The sequence below is a fragment of the Citrus clementina genome, unplaced genomic scaffold (assembly GCF_000493195.1).
Source record: "Citrus clementina cultivar Clemenules unplaced genomic scaffold, Citrus_clementina_v1.0 scaffold_9, whole genome shotgun sequence".
NCBI lineage: Eukaryota > Viridiplantae > Streptophyta > Magnoliopsida > Sapindales > Rutaceae > Citrus > Citrus x clementina.
The window spans coordinates 8,246,859-8,263,433 of record NW_006261964.1 but is presented as its reverse complement, the minus strand read 5'-3'; the positions used below and the strand labels follow the sequence as shown (position 1 = coordinate 8,263,433).

The window sequence follows — 16,575 nt, the reverse complement described above, 5'->3', positions numbered from 1 at the left end:
TTCAACCTGCTGTAAGTGAGAAAAATACAATTATGTGTCCATATTATGCTCAAATCCTAACAGTGCCACAAGTTTCTACTTCAGGATGTGCCTCAGCTACATCTCCACTAGCAGTTGTTCAAGAAGGAGGCTCCAACCTTCATTGTCCAACAGACCGAGAGAACCACATCCTTTCACCAAACCAAGAGACCAACACTACAAAACCTGAAACACCATAACAAACCATGACAAACACAGAAACAACACCAGAAAGTACCCAAAACACTGCAACTACAGAGTCAAAAAGTCAGCCACAAACACTTTTCCCTAGTCACCCTATGATCACAAGAGCCAAGTCTAGGATATATAAACCCAAATTTTACATAGCAAAAAGATTAGCAAGAGAGATCATTGACACTCCAGTAAGTGTAGAAGAGGCGTTGAAAAATAAAAAAATGGGAGACAGCCATGAGGGAAGAGTTTGAAGAACTACAGAAAAAAATAACCTGGGAATTGGTTCCACCCTCTCGGGATCAAAAGGTAGTAGGAAATAAATGGGTTTACAAGGTGAAGTATAATCCAGATGGCACTGTGGCAAGGTATAAAGCGAGACTTGTGGCTAAAGGGTTTCATCAAACAGCGGGCATCGATTTTAACGAAACTTTCAGTCCAGTGGCCAAATCACCAACTATTAGAATTGTGTTGAACCTAGCTGTTATGAACAACCGGGATATCAAACAAGTGGACGTGAATAATGCATTCTTGCATGGTGAACTATGTGAAGAAGTTTTTATGAGTCAACCGAGAGGCTTCGAGGACAAAAGAAAGCCACAATATATTTGCAAGTTAAAAAAGGCACTTTATGGCCTCAAACAGGCTCCAAGGGTCTGGTATAATAAGCTCAGTTCAGCCCTTAAAGACTGGGGGTTCGAAAACTCAATATTAGGCGCCTTACTATTTTTTATGAACGAAAATGGAGATACAGTGCTATTACTTGTGTATGTAGATGACATACTACTCGTAGGAAGTAATAGTAAGATAATTGACGATGTGATTCAGAAGCTGAATAAAAGCTTCTTTCTGAAGGATCTTGGCTCACTAAAATACTTCTTGGGAATTGAAGTAGAAAGGACTACTAAGGGAATGCATCTATTGCAAGGGAAATACATCACTGACCTCCTAAAACGAATAGGAATGGAAAATTGAAAAAGCCTGCCTACACCAATGAGCATAAGTACCAAGTTGAGAAAGGAAGGAGGGAAAGCCTTCGGTGACAATACCTTGTACAAGAGTGTAATTGGAGGCCTACAATATACTACCTTAACAAGGCCTGAAATAACGTATGCAGTGAACACACTAAGCCAATATTTAAAAGCACCTAAACAAACTCATTGGGAGGGGTGTAAGAGAATTCTCAAATACTTAAAAGGAACCTTAAATTATGGCCTACACTTCACACCAAAAGGAAAACCAGGACTGATGTATTTCACTGATGCAGATTGGGCAAGTGATCAAGATGACAGACGGTCTATTGGTGGTTACTACACATTCCTTGGTGGTAACCTAGTCTCATGGAGATAAAAAAAACAGAAGGTGGTGGCACGCTCTAGCACTGAATCAGAATATAGGTCCCTTGTCGATACAAGTGCTGAAATCACGTGGATATGTTCTTTGCTAGGAGAACTTGGAATGAAGCCAAAACAAAGACCAGTAATTTGGTGTGATAACACAAGTGCAGCATCCCTTGCCAGCAATCCAGTATTTCATGCCCGAACTAAACACATCGAAATTTATATACATTTCGTCAGAGAAAAAATTGCAAATGGTGAACAAAAAGTGAGATATGTACTAACAAAGGAACAAGTGGCAGATGTTTTGACAAAACCCTTGAGTTGTGATCATTTCAGATTTTTAAGAGACAAGCTTAAAGTCTCAAATAGACAGTTAAGCTTGAAGGGGGGAGTTAGAAAAGAGTACAAGTCAGATGCCACATAATCGTGTGAAGCTGTCAAGCAATAACCTTGAACACAAAGTAAGAATCTGTATTCAGGGAAGGAGATCAACAAGATTGTAAATACGAGAAGAATAATCTCATGAAAATATTGTATAATTAAATGGTGATTCTTGCCATGTAAACACTTACCATGTGAAGTATCTAGCCATGCATGTAAATAGCATAACTCTATACAAAGAACGTGCATAGCAATAAAAAAGCTATTCCTTTAAGAATTTTATCTTTTAGGAATTCAAACTTGATTTTATTTTTGGTTTACACATATTTTCATGAAATGGAGTTAGTGGGATGAGAGCCAATGATTAGGCTAACATGGAGTTGGGATTCCTTTTCTGTGGAGTGATGGGCAGGGGTGGCTTTAGGTATAGGCGAACAAGGTCGTTGCCTAAGGCCTCATATTTTAAGAAAGCCTCATTTTTTGAGTATTTCTTTAACAATTCTCTAATTAATAAAATATTTTTAATACGTATTTCAAGAAATCAAAAAGTTTATTAGATATCTCTCTATTCTTAATTATTCTATAACGAAGAATTATTTTTTATAAAAAATCTACATTTGGGAACCTTAATTTTAAAGAGGTATAATTAATAATATTCTTTGACCTTCATTCCTTTTCAATTATTCAATATTAGCATATTTGACTTTTAATATTTCTTTTAATTTTTATTAAAAACCTCATAATCTCAAGAATTAGTAAATGAAAAAAATTTCTTGTTCTCTTCTCTACAAATAAAATTATTATATTCATTGGTTCATTTAAAATACTTAGTTTTTTAAAATATAAAGTCCATTGTTATTTTTGAACATCAACTCATCATTTTAAAATTTTTATATTCTATCATTCTAAATATTCTATTTGAAAATAAAATTATTTTTATTTATTTGTTTGTTTGTTTTTAATGGTTTTAATGGAATAAAAAAATCAATCTTCTTGACTATATTTTAGGTTTTATTTTTTAAACTTTTGATTTTTTTTATTATTGTTGAAATTCAAGAATTAAAGATGAAATAAATTTTTTTTATATGTCTTTGAGTATTAAAATTATAAATTAATAGAGGTCTCATAAAAACATTTCGCCTAAGGCCCCTCAAACTCTAAAGTCGGCCCTGGTGATTGGGATGATCCAACTCAAATCATTTCAAAGGCTATTAAGTGATGATGCGAGGAGATCGTCCTAGAGGATGGAAAATGGGCTTGGTTTAGACTAGCCGACGTTGAAGCCTTTGTGTATATAAAAAAGCCCAAGTCCTTTAAAATCCTTACTAGTTTGAACGGGTTGAGCAGACCCTAGCTTGTCATGGGTCTGAGCTTCCAAAAGCCTCAACCATTTCATTTTTCAGTTTTTGATGGTTGTGATAATTCCCTCAAAGTAATGTCCCTCCTCTTTTGTTTTTCTGAGCCTTAAATTAACTCATTTGGTGATATAAGATTTGACTTTAAATGATGTGTTATTATCTCTTTTGAATGATAAAATTTTGTTTGCTTGTGCAATTACACATGTTCTTAGTTCATTGGCACAACCTTTGAGTCTTTAGTCATCATTGGAACTCGATTACCCTCCTAATTAAATTAGGTAACGGTATATTTTTCTTCCATTAGTATGAGTAGAGCAAATATCTCTCTGGTATTATGTGAGAATAGAAATTTAGATTGTGCGATACTAGACTTATCAAGGATATTCTCGATAGATTTTTTATTATAAATATCAGTACGATTTTAATTGTAATATAGTAATGTATAAAAAAGTTCAAAGAATTATACTATACCACCCTTCAACACACATCATCAATACACATCACGATTCTGATTGTAGCTTCATTTATTACGTAGTACATAAAGTTAACAAAATTTTCCAATTTTTTGACAAAGTAACCAAGATTTGAAATGTTAAATTTAATTTTGGGATATTATCATTTTACTACCAAAGTTTTACTGACATATCATGTTAGTACTAAGGTTTGTCGAAAAGTGTATTTTACTACCAAAGTTTTGCGCCGTTATCAATTCACTACCATTCTGTTAACAACGCTAAAAATTTACTGATATCATAATAGCATCAAAGACATTTCCAGCTGTAAGAGTAAAATTGTCTGTTAATTTTCACTTCCACTTTCCAATTCAGTCTAATAACTGACAGCAAAAAAGATCAGCTGTATCTCATATCCTTGAAATCATCTTATGAATATAACACCACCGGGATATTGCCCTCTACCAACATCTTTGAATAATTTCTGGATTTCTTCCTGTAATTAATTTACATTTGAATATTAATTAGTTGCATAAAAAAACAAATTTAATAATTTAGTTGACATAACAAATTAAATAATTACCTCGAGCTCATAGCCATAATTAAAAATGTGTCCGACACTAACAGTTTGTTTGTTGACAGCATGATAGTTGGCTTTAGTCTTCCCATTCATACCACCATCAAATTCATAATCATGGACAGCAGCAAGCACATGGAGAGGAGTGTTGCCTCTGGCATCCCCCTCCTTATAAGACTCCTCGCTAACGGACTGTTTTCAAGAAGATTTTTTAATTCTTCATCACGAAAACTAACCATTCAAGAAGATTTTTTAATTCTTCATCACGAAAACTAACCATAGCATAATGGAGAAAATTCCATCCACTGTTATCGACCAGTTCGTAACATTCTGGATTTTCGGAAATAATTGCTTCAACTATTTTGGCATTCCCTCAGCCCGCTGCTAAATGAAGAGACGTCATCTTTCGATCTTTGTCAGCAATGTTCGAAGCAACTAGATCAATTTCTAATAGCAGATTTATTGTTCCGTAATTTCCATAATATTCAACGTAATGAATTGGAGTCCACCCATATTGATCTGTTTCTTTGATCAAATTCTTCTTTTTCTGCAGTAATTTTAGTAACGCAACATCATCTGAGAATACAGAAGATAAATCAAACAATAATGAAAGTTTTAATAAAAGTAAATATTCAGAACAACAACACCAACACCAATCACAAAATGGGTGATAATAATGGCCTGGGAGTGGTAACTTTGTTATTTAAAAAAATAAAAACATGCAATCACTACCCTGAGTTTGCATCTAGAAATATCAGTTTTTAAAAAATTCATTAAGACGTGTTTGAAGTACTATTCGAAAGACCAATTTGGTTAATCTAACTGTCTTAAAATGAAGTTTCACTATCTTAATTATCCAAAAGATCAATTTTCACTACCTTTACTATTCTAAAGATTAATTTTCGAGGAAGATTTCACACTAGAAAAATTAATTTCTTCATAACAGTGCTTAATTTCTTCATAAATTAAGGGTATTTTACTCATTAAGTTAAAAATGAATTCTCCTCATCATATTTTAGTCATTAATCGGATTAAGAGAGAGAGAACACACATGTAATTAGGTCAGAGAAGAAAGGAAACGTGTCAGGTCAACCCATTGATAAAACCCAAATCGCTGCTTCTGATTCTAGCCACATCATCGGCAAGGGAGGGTATTAACCAAACCCCTAGACGATGGCCGTCATTGCTGCATCATCACCATTGTCGGAAAATGGCCTATGACCACCCTATGAACCCATGTTAAGTCACAGAGGATGCCACCTTAAATTGGAGAGTTTTTTTCTTGGACTTTGGTCATGTTGTCACAAGGATTTTGTCCCTTATGGCAGCCATTTCTATTTCTAACCGTCAAATAGTAGTTGATTTACCTCCGATCAACCGTTGATGTTTCGCGGCTGTCAAACCTCGATCCAGGGCCATGAATGCACATCGGAGCACATCCATTGGAGCACATCGCTGCCACTTTATAATTCTGGTCACCATTGACCGACGAGGGCATTTTGGTAACAGAGGCAGCTTGTGCCCTAGGCAACTTAGGCGGTTGCCTAGGGCACCCGTCATGATGAAGACCCCAAATTTGGGATATTAATTTTTTAATTTTTTTAAATTAATTGATAATAATTAATTTGCTTTAAATAAGCTAAATCATATTAAATATTAATTAAAAGATTTCGGCTAAAAATAATGGATAAGACTTAAAAAATTTCAAATTGGAAGCTTTTGATTGCATTTAAACTTATGCTAATGAATGTTATTATATTTTCAAAGAATAAACATTCATATTAGATAGTTGAGTGCACTTAGAATATGGTTAATAAATATTATTATATTTTCAAGAAATAACGTTCAAATTTGATAGTTATATATTGCATTTGGAATTCACCTAATTTTTCATACTTAAGTGAATTACTCCCCATTAAAAAAAATGAATTACTCCAAAAGCAAAAGAAACGTGTCTACAAGAAAAAAAAAACAAAAAATTATTTTTTCTCCACTGCAACTTCTTTTTTCTCTAGTCATTGATCATTGCTCCCAACTACCGTTGAAAGTCACATTGCCACAATCTCAAAATTAAATCACTACCGTTGTGATTTAAGTTCAAAGTTTCAGGTTTTATCTTTCTATTCTCTTGAATCCCTATTATTTATTTGTGCTATTTTTTCTTATGCATATTCTTGTATTCACTTGTTTTGATTTAATTTATCTAGCATAATTGTGTGCATGCTTTATTATTATTTTATTGTAATAATAAATAATGTCTACAAGAAAATATGAATTGGGATATCAAAATCTGCGAAAAAAGAGAAGAATAGAAAAGTTAGTTCAATCACAAAAAGGAGCCCTTGATAAGTTTGTTAGGAGTGATAAAAAAAATATGAATTTGAGTGAAGAATTAGTAATTGAACAAACTCAAGTTGAATTAGTAGATGATGAAGTGTCTAATAATAAAAATGACACCGAAGATAATAATAATAATCATAATGAAAGTGAAGTTAGAGATGAAACTGAAGATCTAGGAGAGTTCCATTTTCCAAATAATATTTATGATCCTAGTAGATGGGAAAATATAGATAAAAAATTAAGAGATTTCCTTGTAGAGAAAGGTCCAATTAGAGAAAATAATTTAATTTTTCCAAAGGAGGAATTTTCTAGGCATTTTTATACTACATATTACATTAAAAAATTACCCAAGGGAGAAAAATATAATCCAAGATGGCTAGTATATTCAAAAGATTTTGATAAAGTTTATTGTTTTTGTTGCAAATTATTCAATGCAAACTCTAATAAAAGTCAACTAAGTAATGAAGAAACTAATGATTGGAAAAACCTTAGTGTTAAACTTAAAAGTCATGAAACCAACACTGAACATATCACTAATATGAATATGTGGGTTGAATTAGAAGAAAGATTATTGAAGAAAAGAACAATTGACAAAGATATTCAAGAAAAAATCAATAAGGAAAGAGATCATTGGGAAAAAGTACTAATAAGAATTATTGTTGTTGTAAAGAATGTTGCAAAGAATAATTTAGCATTTCGTGGAAAGAACGAGAAGATATACCTAGAGAGTAATGGAAACTTTTTAAGTTTAATTGAAATGATTGCAGAATTTGATCTAACAAGGCAAGAACATATACATCGTATTAAAAATGGTGAAATTCATAATCATTACCTTGGGCATAACATATAAAATGAATTGATACAAATGTTAGGAGTGGAAGTAAAAAATTCAATAATTAAGAAGATTAAAGAAGCAAAATATTTCTCAGTTATACTTGATTGTACTCCATATACAAGCCACCAAGTACAAATGTCTATTGTATTGAGATGTGTAGATATTTCAATGGATCCAGTAAAAATAGAAGAAATTTTTTTAGGATTTTTAAAAGTTGATAACTCTAGTGGAAAAAGCATTTTTAATGAACTCATAGATGCCATAAAAACTCTTGAACTTGACATTGATGATGTAAGAGGACAAGGATATGATAATGGTTCTAATATGAAAGGAAAAAATCAAGGTGTACAAAAAAGATTACTAGAAATTAATCCTAGAGCATTTATACATAATGTGGTTGTCATAGTCTTAATTTAGTGCTTTGTGATATGGCTAATTCTTGTTCTAGAGCTAGTTCATTTTTTGGAGTAGTACAACGTATTTATTCATTATTTTCTTCTTCAACAAAGCGATGGAAAATTTTACAAGAACATGTACCCAATTTGACTGTTAAATCATTGTCACAATCACGTTGGGAAAGTCAAATTGAAAGTGTAAAAGCAATCAGAATTCAAGCTCCACAAATAAGAGATGCATTACTTGAATTAGCATAAATAAGTGAAGATTCTAAAATAAAGAGTGAAGCTAAGTGTCTAGCAACATATGAATTAGAAAATTTTGAATTCTTGCTAGGTATGGTCATTTGGTATGATATATTGTTTTTTGTTAATTTGGTGAGTAAGAACTTGCAAAAAGAAGATATGCATATTGATATTGCCATAGATAAACTTAAAGGAGTTATTTCTTTTTTTGAAAACTATAGAGAAAATTGATTGGTGTCTGCTATGATTTCAGCTAAAAAAATTGCTTGTGCAATGGAAATTGAACCTAAATTTAATGAGAAAAGAGTGATCCGTAGGAAAAGAAATTTTGATAAAAAAATTGTTGAAGATCAAAGTTTGTCTCTTGAAGATTCTTTTAGAATTAATTATTTTATATACATAGTGGATCAAGCTATTTCATCAATTAGGAGTAGATGTGAACAATTTCAAATGTATGAGAATATGTTTGGATTTTTGTTTAATTTCAAAAAATTAAAATATTTAAGTGATGATGTTTTAAAAACTTGTTGTGTTAATCTTGAAAATGCTTTAAAACATGGTATTTTTTTGATGTAGATGGTTTAAATTTGTTTTCTGAGCTAAAAGTTTTAAAAGAAAATTTTCAAGGTGAAAATAATTCTCCAATTGAGGTGCTTAATTATTTAAAAAGAGTTAATTCTTTTCCAAATGCATTTATTGCCTATAGAATATTATTAACAATACCGGTAACTGTTGCTTCTCCAGAAGAAAGAAGTTTTTCAAAATTAAAATTGATAAAAAATTATTTTAGATCAACCATGTCACAAGAAAGATTAAATGGATTAGCAATATTGTCTATTGAGAAAGATATATTAGCAAAATTAGAATACAAAAATATGATTAATATATTTGCATCTCAGAAAACTAGAAAAATTGATTTTAAATAGTTTTGTTTTTGTATAATTCATTCATATATATTTTTTCTTCAATTTTTTGTAGGAGGCCTAATTTTAACAACTCACTTAAGGCCCCAATTTTGGTTGAGCCGGCCCTGTTTGGTAATTTATGTTTCAAGGGTGATTTGGTAATCTATAATTTCGGGGGTATTTTGTTACTTATGAATTAGGACATGATTATATCTTATGTTAGTTTTCTGATTGATTTTAGGCCAATGATATCAATATGCTTTTATTACTTGTGGATGCATTGAGAAAGTAAACCATACATTCAAATGAATCTCAATTTGAAAAGTTTCTTTTGATATGTACGGATATAGATTTATACGTTCTGCCCATGTATATGTGTGATGTGTTGTTATGAGTTAAGTATGATTTATGCATGGATATATGTATGTGTGAAAGTTCATTCGCATAAACATGAATATGCATTATATTTTCTAGAAAATGAGAAAGTGGATTTTAGCAAACTGATCTTGAAGAAAAAAGTACATTTTTTTGTTTTGCTTGGTCTATTGGATTCTCGCTTATTGAACACTCTAGATGTTATGTTTAAGAGATAAGTGGGTGAAAGATGTTTCTGTGAAGACCAAAGTTATGAATGTTAAAGTGAGAGTCCTAATAAGCAATAATTAAAATTAAGGTAATTAATGCGAAGTTTGAAAGTAACAAAAGATATTTTAACGAATATGTTTTACAATGTCTTTCAAAAGACCATGGCATGTTATCCATTTGCATTATATATAAGTATATATGTACTTTCCTGTATGAAAAACTATCTTGCTTACTAACTTTTATACTCATTATAATTTATTATAATTCCTAAAAATGAGGATTGATTCATGATGAGTGAGGAGAAAAGCTAGAGTTGAGGACGATGTATTTTTTGGTAGAATTTTAGATTTCTTCCACTGTAATTTAATAATTGTCTTTGAGTGTTGAGTTGTTATTGATTATAAAGAGATATTTGCATTTTCATGTGGGCCATAATTAGATTCGCCCTTAGAGTACAGGGCAAGTCGTTTCATGTACTTAAGGATAATAATTTAGAATAGTCAAAGAAAATAAATTGATGAGAAAGATGAGATAAACAATGGAACTATTTAATCCACTATAAAGGCTTCACATGTATCAAAGTCATTTAAACTTTTTCCTAATTCAAATCTAAACTTGTCATCTACTTTCTTTATTTAATTTTAATTAGTCATTATGAGTTATTCACTTATATTGTAAGCGATTCAAACAAATAATTAATTCAAACAAAATTCAAATGCTCTTGCTTCTCCCCAGTGTGGGATATTATAGGCCTTTAAAATACCAATTTATATCCGACAATTTATCTTGATTGAATTTTTGGCAATCAATAATTTATTAACGAATTAAAAGGGTGTATTTACTTAAACATTATGGAAAGAATCTATTGATAGAAAGATATCAATATTGAAATTACCACTGAAAGGGTATAACTAAACTTAAAGGAATAAGAATTCATTGCTGCAGCATGTAAAACCGTCTTTCCGTTCGGGCCTTCATGAGACACTGATGCGCTGTTTGAAGAAACGTGTTTTCATTTCTTGAATAAAATATTATACACTGAGAGTTATTTATAGATGCAGAGGCTACATTTTTTCAAAGATTACATATGTGAATACGGAAGGAAATGTATCAATCCGTTCGGCGCAGATTTTGTCTTTGACAAGTGCAGATTATCCCTTTGACAAGTGTGGATTATGTCTTTGAAAACTTCATTCAATGCCATTTTATTTGATTCTCAACACTCCCCCTCAAGCTAGTGCATAGATGTCTTGCATACCCAACTTCTCTAGGAATTTTGTAAATGTCCTGCTTGAAATGGCCTTCGTTAAAATATCTGCAAGTTGATCTTCTGATCGAATTTTTGGTAGTTCTAAGATTTTTTCATCTAATTTCTCCTTGATGAAAAATCTATCTACCTCGACATGTTTTGTTCGATCGTGTTGAACTGGGTTATGAGCAATATCTCGTGCAGCTTTGTTGTCATAGTATAGTTGTATTGGTTGTTGTGATGGATAGCTCAAATCGTTTAAGATAAAACTTATCCATAGCCCTTCACATACCCCAAGGGCCATGCCTCGATATTCTGCTTCCCACAAAGGTAAAGTATCTTGAAGTAAAGCGTTTATCACTAACTGACTTGGCCCAATCTGCATCAGTATAAACTTCTATGTTGTTGTAATCTTCATTTTTGGAAAATAATATTCCTTTTCCTGGATTTGTCTTCAGGTACCTCAGGATCCACATTACTGCTTTCATGTGTTGTTCTCTGGGATTATGCATAAACTGACTTACAACACTTAATGCATAAGGAAGATCTGGCCTTGTGTGGGACAAGTACATCAATCTTCCAATCAGCCTTTGATATCTTTCTTTGTTTACTGGAACTTGGTCTGAGGTAATACAAAACTTCAGTCCTTCTTCTATTGGGGTGTCAATAGGCTGACAAACTGTCATTCCCGTTTCGTGCAATAGATCTAAGGCATATTTCCTTTGAGATAGAAAGATTCCTCCCTTAGATCGAGGAACCTGAATTCCAAGAAAGTATTTTAAGGCACCTAAATCCTTCATCTCAAACTCACTTGACAAGTACTTCTAAAGAGCCTATTTTTCTTCCTCGTCGTTGCCTATAACTACCATATCATCTACATAGACAATAAGGGTAGTGATTTTACCTTGTTGTTTTTTAATGAATAAGGTATGATCTGAATTGCTTTGGTTATACCCAAAAAGAACCATAGTCTTTGTGAATTTCCCGAACCATGCTCTTGGGGATTGCTTCAACTCGTACAATGATTTCTTCAATTTGAATACTTTCTGATTGAGTCGTTCTGGTCTACTACATCCTGGTGGCAGATCCATATAAATTTCTTCAGACAAGTCTCCATGGAGGAAAGCATTCTTTACATCGAACTGTTGCACTGGCCAATCCAAGTTGACTGCTAATGATAATAAGATACGAATAATATTAATTTTTGCTACCAGTGCAAATGTATCAGTATAATCTATCCCGTAGGTTTGGGTGTAACCCTTAGCTATGAGTCTTGCTTTGTATCGTTCAATAGAGCCATCTGCTTTGTACTTTATAGTGTAGATCCATCGGCAACCCACTGGTTTCTTTCCTTGTGGAAGATCAACTAGTTCCCATGTTTGATTTTTCTGAAGAGATCTCATTTCATCATTCATAGTCGCTTTCCACTTTGGGTCTTTTAAGGCTTCCTGCACACTGTTAGGAATAGATACAATAGATAATTGATTCACAAATGACTGATTTGATTCTGACAAGCGATGGTTAGACACAAAATGACTCATAGGGTATTTGACTCTACTAGAGAAGTTAGGCTCATGTGTGGGTTTAGGGATACCTCTATTTTGACGCTAGGGAAGAATTCTTCTGATTGAACTTGTGGTAGGCACATCCTCTGCAGACGATTGGTTAGGTATTTCTTCATGTGACTCATTCTGGATTGCAGTTGTGTCTGAGTTATTGTGCTCCCCAAATGTGTCTTCACTTATCTCAGCCTGAGAATCATCACCATTTATTTTTCCAGTATCTTGAAGGTTTACTATCTCAATGGAAGATTGACTTTCTTCAGGTGGAAGATATGTAAGAGTATGAATTTCCTCTTCATTATACTCCCCCTGAAATTCAGACTCTGACAAGTAGTACATGATATCTTCATGAAAAACGACATCCATGATGATGTATATTTTTCTTAATGGTGGATGATAGCATCGGTATCCCTTTTGATGTAAGGCATACCCTACAAACACACAACGTAGTGCTCGAGGATATAATTTATCTTGTTGCGGCAAATGAACGAAGGCAACACAACCAAACACATGTGGGGGTAAATTCGGCATATTTGGTGATATAATTGCATCATTCAAAACCTGGAAAGGAGTCTGGAATCCAATGGAGCTTGAAGGTGTTCGGTTGATTAAGTATGCTACGGATGCCAGTGCTTCTCCTCAATAAGATAGTGGCATGAGGGCTTGGATTAGTGATGCTCGAACAACTTCTAGTAAATGTCTGTTTTTTCGTTCAGAAACGCCATTTTTTTGGGGGCGTCCCAACACAAGTGGTTTGATGGACAGATCCTTGTGATTTCAAAAACTGGTTGTGCTCATATACTCGCCTCCATTATCAATATGTAGAACTCAAATTTGTGTCTGAAATTGAGTCATCACCATCTTATGAAATCTTTGAAATAAAGAGTTTACTTCGTCTTTCGATTTCATCAGAAAAATCCATGTCATTCTGCTACAATCATCAATAAATGTAACAAACCAACGAGCACCTCCAATTGTAGTAACTTTAGATGGCCCCCATACATCAGAATGTACTACCATGAAAGGAACTGGATTTTTATTTAAGGTCAATGGAAAAGTAGTTCGATGGCTTTTTGAAAGTTCACAAACATTACATTTAAAGTTACAAACATCAAATTTCATAAACAAACTAGGAAATAATTTTTTTAAGTAACCAAATGACACATGCCCTAAACGTCTATACCATAACCAAATTTCTGATTTTCCTTTTTTTATGGAACTATCTGCGACTAGTGCGGGGCTTAGCTTTCCAATGTTTGTTGATGACATCTCCAAGTAGTACAAGTTGCCTCGTCTAATACCATAACCAATTGTTTGCTTCGTTTGGATGTCCTTAAACACACATTGATCAGGCCAAAAAATTACAACACATGATAAGTAAGTGGTTAATTGAGACACAAATAAAAGATTATAATATAAAGATGAAACAATTAGCACAGAGTCTAAATTTAATTCATCTGTGAGTCGTAAAGATCCTTCCCCAATAACTGAGGTTGTGGTTCTATTTGCAGTGGAAATATGTTTTTTGTGAAGATGGTTTCAATTGAGATACTTGTCAAGAATCAAAAGTCATATGATCAGTTGCCCCAGAATCAGTTATCCATGTACTATTAATAACAGGTGTAAGAGATTTAAGGGCCTTACCTAGACTGATAGAGGTTGCGATTTGTACTGAAGATTCTTTTCTAAAATCTGTAGTGGATGTGGATTCAGCTACTGCAGTTTTTTATCCATGCTTGGTGTTCTTCTTTCGAGTATCCCACCAGTCAGGATATCCAATGATTTCAAAACATTATTCTTTCGTATGACCCTTCTTTCTACAATGAGTGCAATGGAGTGATGACTTGTCAACAAGCTTCCTTTGAAGCTGCTGTCGTGCTATCATAGCAGACGTTTCTGAGTCGACCTTCTTGTTTAGTTTGCTTTGACATACATCTTCTCTTCGGATCAGAGAATAACATTCTTCTAAGTCTGAGATAATATCTTTTCGTAGAATTTCTCCATGAACTTGGTCAAATTCTTCATCTAGCCCAGTTAGAAAAATGTGCACTCTCAATCTTTTAACAGACCTTCTGTATATTACAACATCTTCTGGATCCTTCATGACCACTTTATCTCGGTAATCAAGTTCTCGAAATATTTCTCTAAATTCTCCGTAGAATTTAGCGAGTGGTTGTCCATTTTGCTTGGTAGAGAATGCCTTCTGGTTTAGAGTGAGAACTTGTAATTTATCGCTTCCATCATAGAAGGCTTTTGATAATGCATCACAGATTTCGTAGGCTGTAGGAATTCATAAATATCGCTTCATGATCTCTGGAGACATGGATATGAGTAACCATCTTTTTACTTTTTGGTTCTCACTATACTATTTCTCATATTCCTTTGAAGATTTCTCAGATGGCTTTGTGTTGCTACGAATATATGAGAGTTTTTCTCTTTCTGCAAGATGCATGAGAGCACGTGAATGATGACAGAGGCGCGTGGTTGACTGGCCGTGGCTTCAAGTGGCGCATGTGAGCGCGTGTAAATGTGTTTAAATGCGAAATTTTTACAGTTTCCTCACTGTAAACTGAGAAATTTAATGGTATTCTTGGTTTTTGAGGAACACACTCTTGGAAAATTGATGGGATTGTTGATAAATTTGTAAACTCAAGTTTTTTTACCTATGGGTGGCTTGTTTCTTGATCGGCATGGATATCTGTAATGGTAGGAATGGGTTTAAGGAAGAAAATGGTGGGAAAAATGGTTGTGGGAGGAATTTGGTTTCCTCTGTTTTTGTTACAAACAGAGCAGCGAAACTTGAAAAAACTTGAGCGTATTCATGGCTCTGATACCATGAAAAAACGTGTTTTCATTTCTTCAATAAAACATTATACAATGAGAGTTATTTATAGATGCAGAGGATACATTTTTTCAAAAATTACATATGTGAATATGGAAGGAAATGTGTCAATCCGTTCGGCGCAGATCTTGTCTTTGACAAGTGCAGATTATCCATTTGACAAGTGTGGATTATGTCTTTGAAAACTTCATTCAATGCCGTTTTATTTGATTCTCAACACTGTTTTCTAATAAGGCAAGCACCAAGGACGCTGATGTGCTGTTTTCCAAAAGGGCAAGCAATATATCAGGAAAGTTCTCATACTCAGCAGCCATGTAGAGTGGCGTTTTGCCGTAATTATTTGCAGAATATGGATAATCAGGGTCTTCGCTTGTCAGTATTTTCACCACCTCCACGTTGCCATGAGACACTGCCTGGTGGAGTGCTGTATTTTTCTCATTATTCACTATCCTAATCATCTGCCTGAAAGCTTCAACCCCGTTCTCTGGCTCTTCATCTCCATGTTGAGCTAATTGTGCTCTTTCAATAAGAACTCTCACTATATCAAAATGGCTGTATTTTGCTGCAAGGTGAAGTGGAGTATCGCCTTTGGCATTAACCTGTAGTAGCAGTGCTGGGCATATCTCAAGTATTTCTTCTACGAACTTGGTTGGCGCATTTTCTGTTTCTTGACAAATGATGTTGATATGCAGGATTGTGTTCTTGGTGTGTACTGTTAACGAGCTCTCAATTACTTCTCTTGCCATATCTTTGAAGGGTTCAACACTGCCATCTGCTGCAGCCTTGAACAAATTTGGGTCCATTTGCGACTGCTTAATTTCGCCAGTGCTGTCCAATAACAGAGCTTCATTAGTCTCAATGGAAACAGAATTCATGTTGGCAAAGTTGATCTATTAGGTAAGGGTACCCAGTATCCCGGAGGTGCTCATAGATTTTCTTCTAAACCTGACATGTACGTATATTTGACTTGAAAAGTGTAGTATTTTTCACACTACTTAAATTCTTTCTTTTATGACAAGCTAAGTGTCGACATTAATTCTTACTCTTTTGAGAAGCCAAGAATCGACATTCTTATCCTCAATTTATTCCTCATGCTCTTTTAGTTAAATAAATAAATTGAGATTACTCATTCTCTTAGGCAAACTATTCAATTTCTCAATGGTGGGTGCTAGTACGTTTAATTAATAATTAATTAAAGGTGGCGCAATATTTTTAAGAACTCAGGCACAAGAATATAGACCAATTAATCATTAAAGTTTACCGTGATTTCTTCTTTTGTTTTGTCCTTAATATTGAAA

At 33.5% G+C, this 16,575-nt stretch overlaps 1 pseudogene; it reads right to left on the bottom strand.

Annotated features, from left to right (window-relative positions):
* Positions 1-4,165: 4,165 nt before the first annotated feature.
* Positions 4,166-16,152, bottom strand: LOC18032638 (annotated as a pseudogene).
* Between the last annotated feature and the right edge of the window lie 423 nt (positions 16,153-16,575).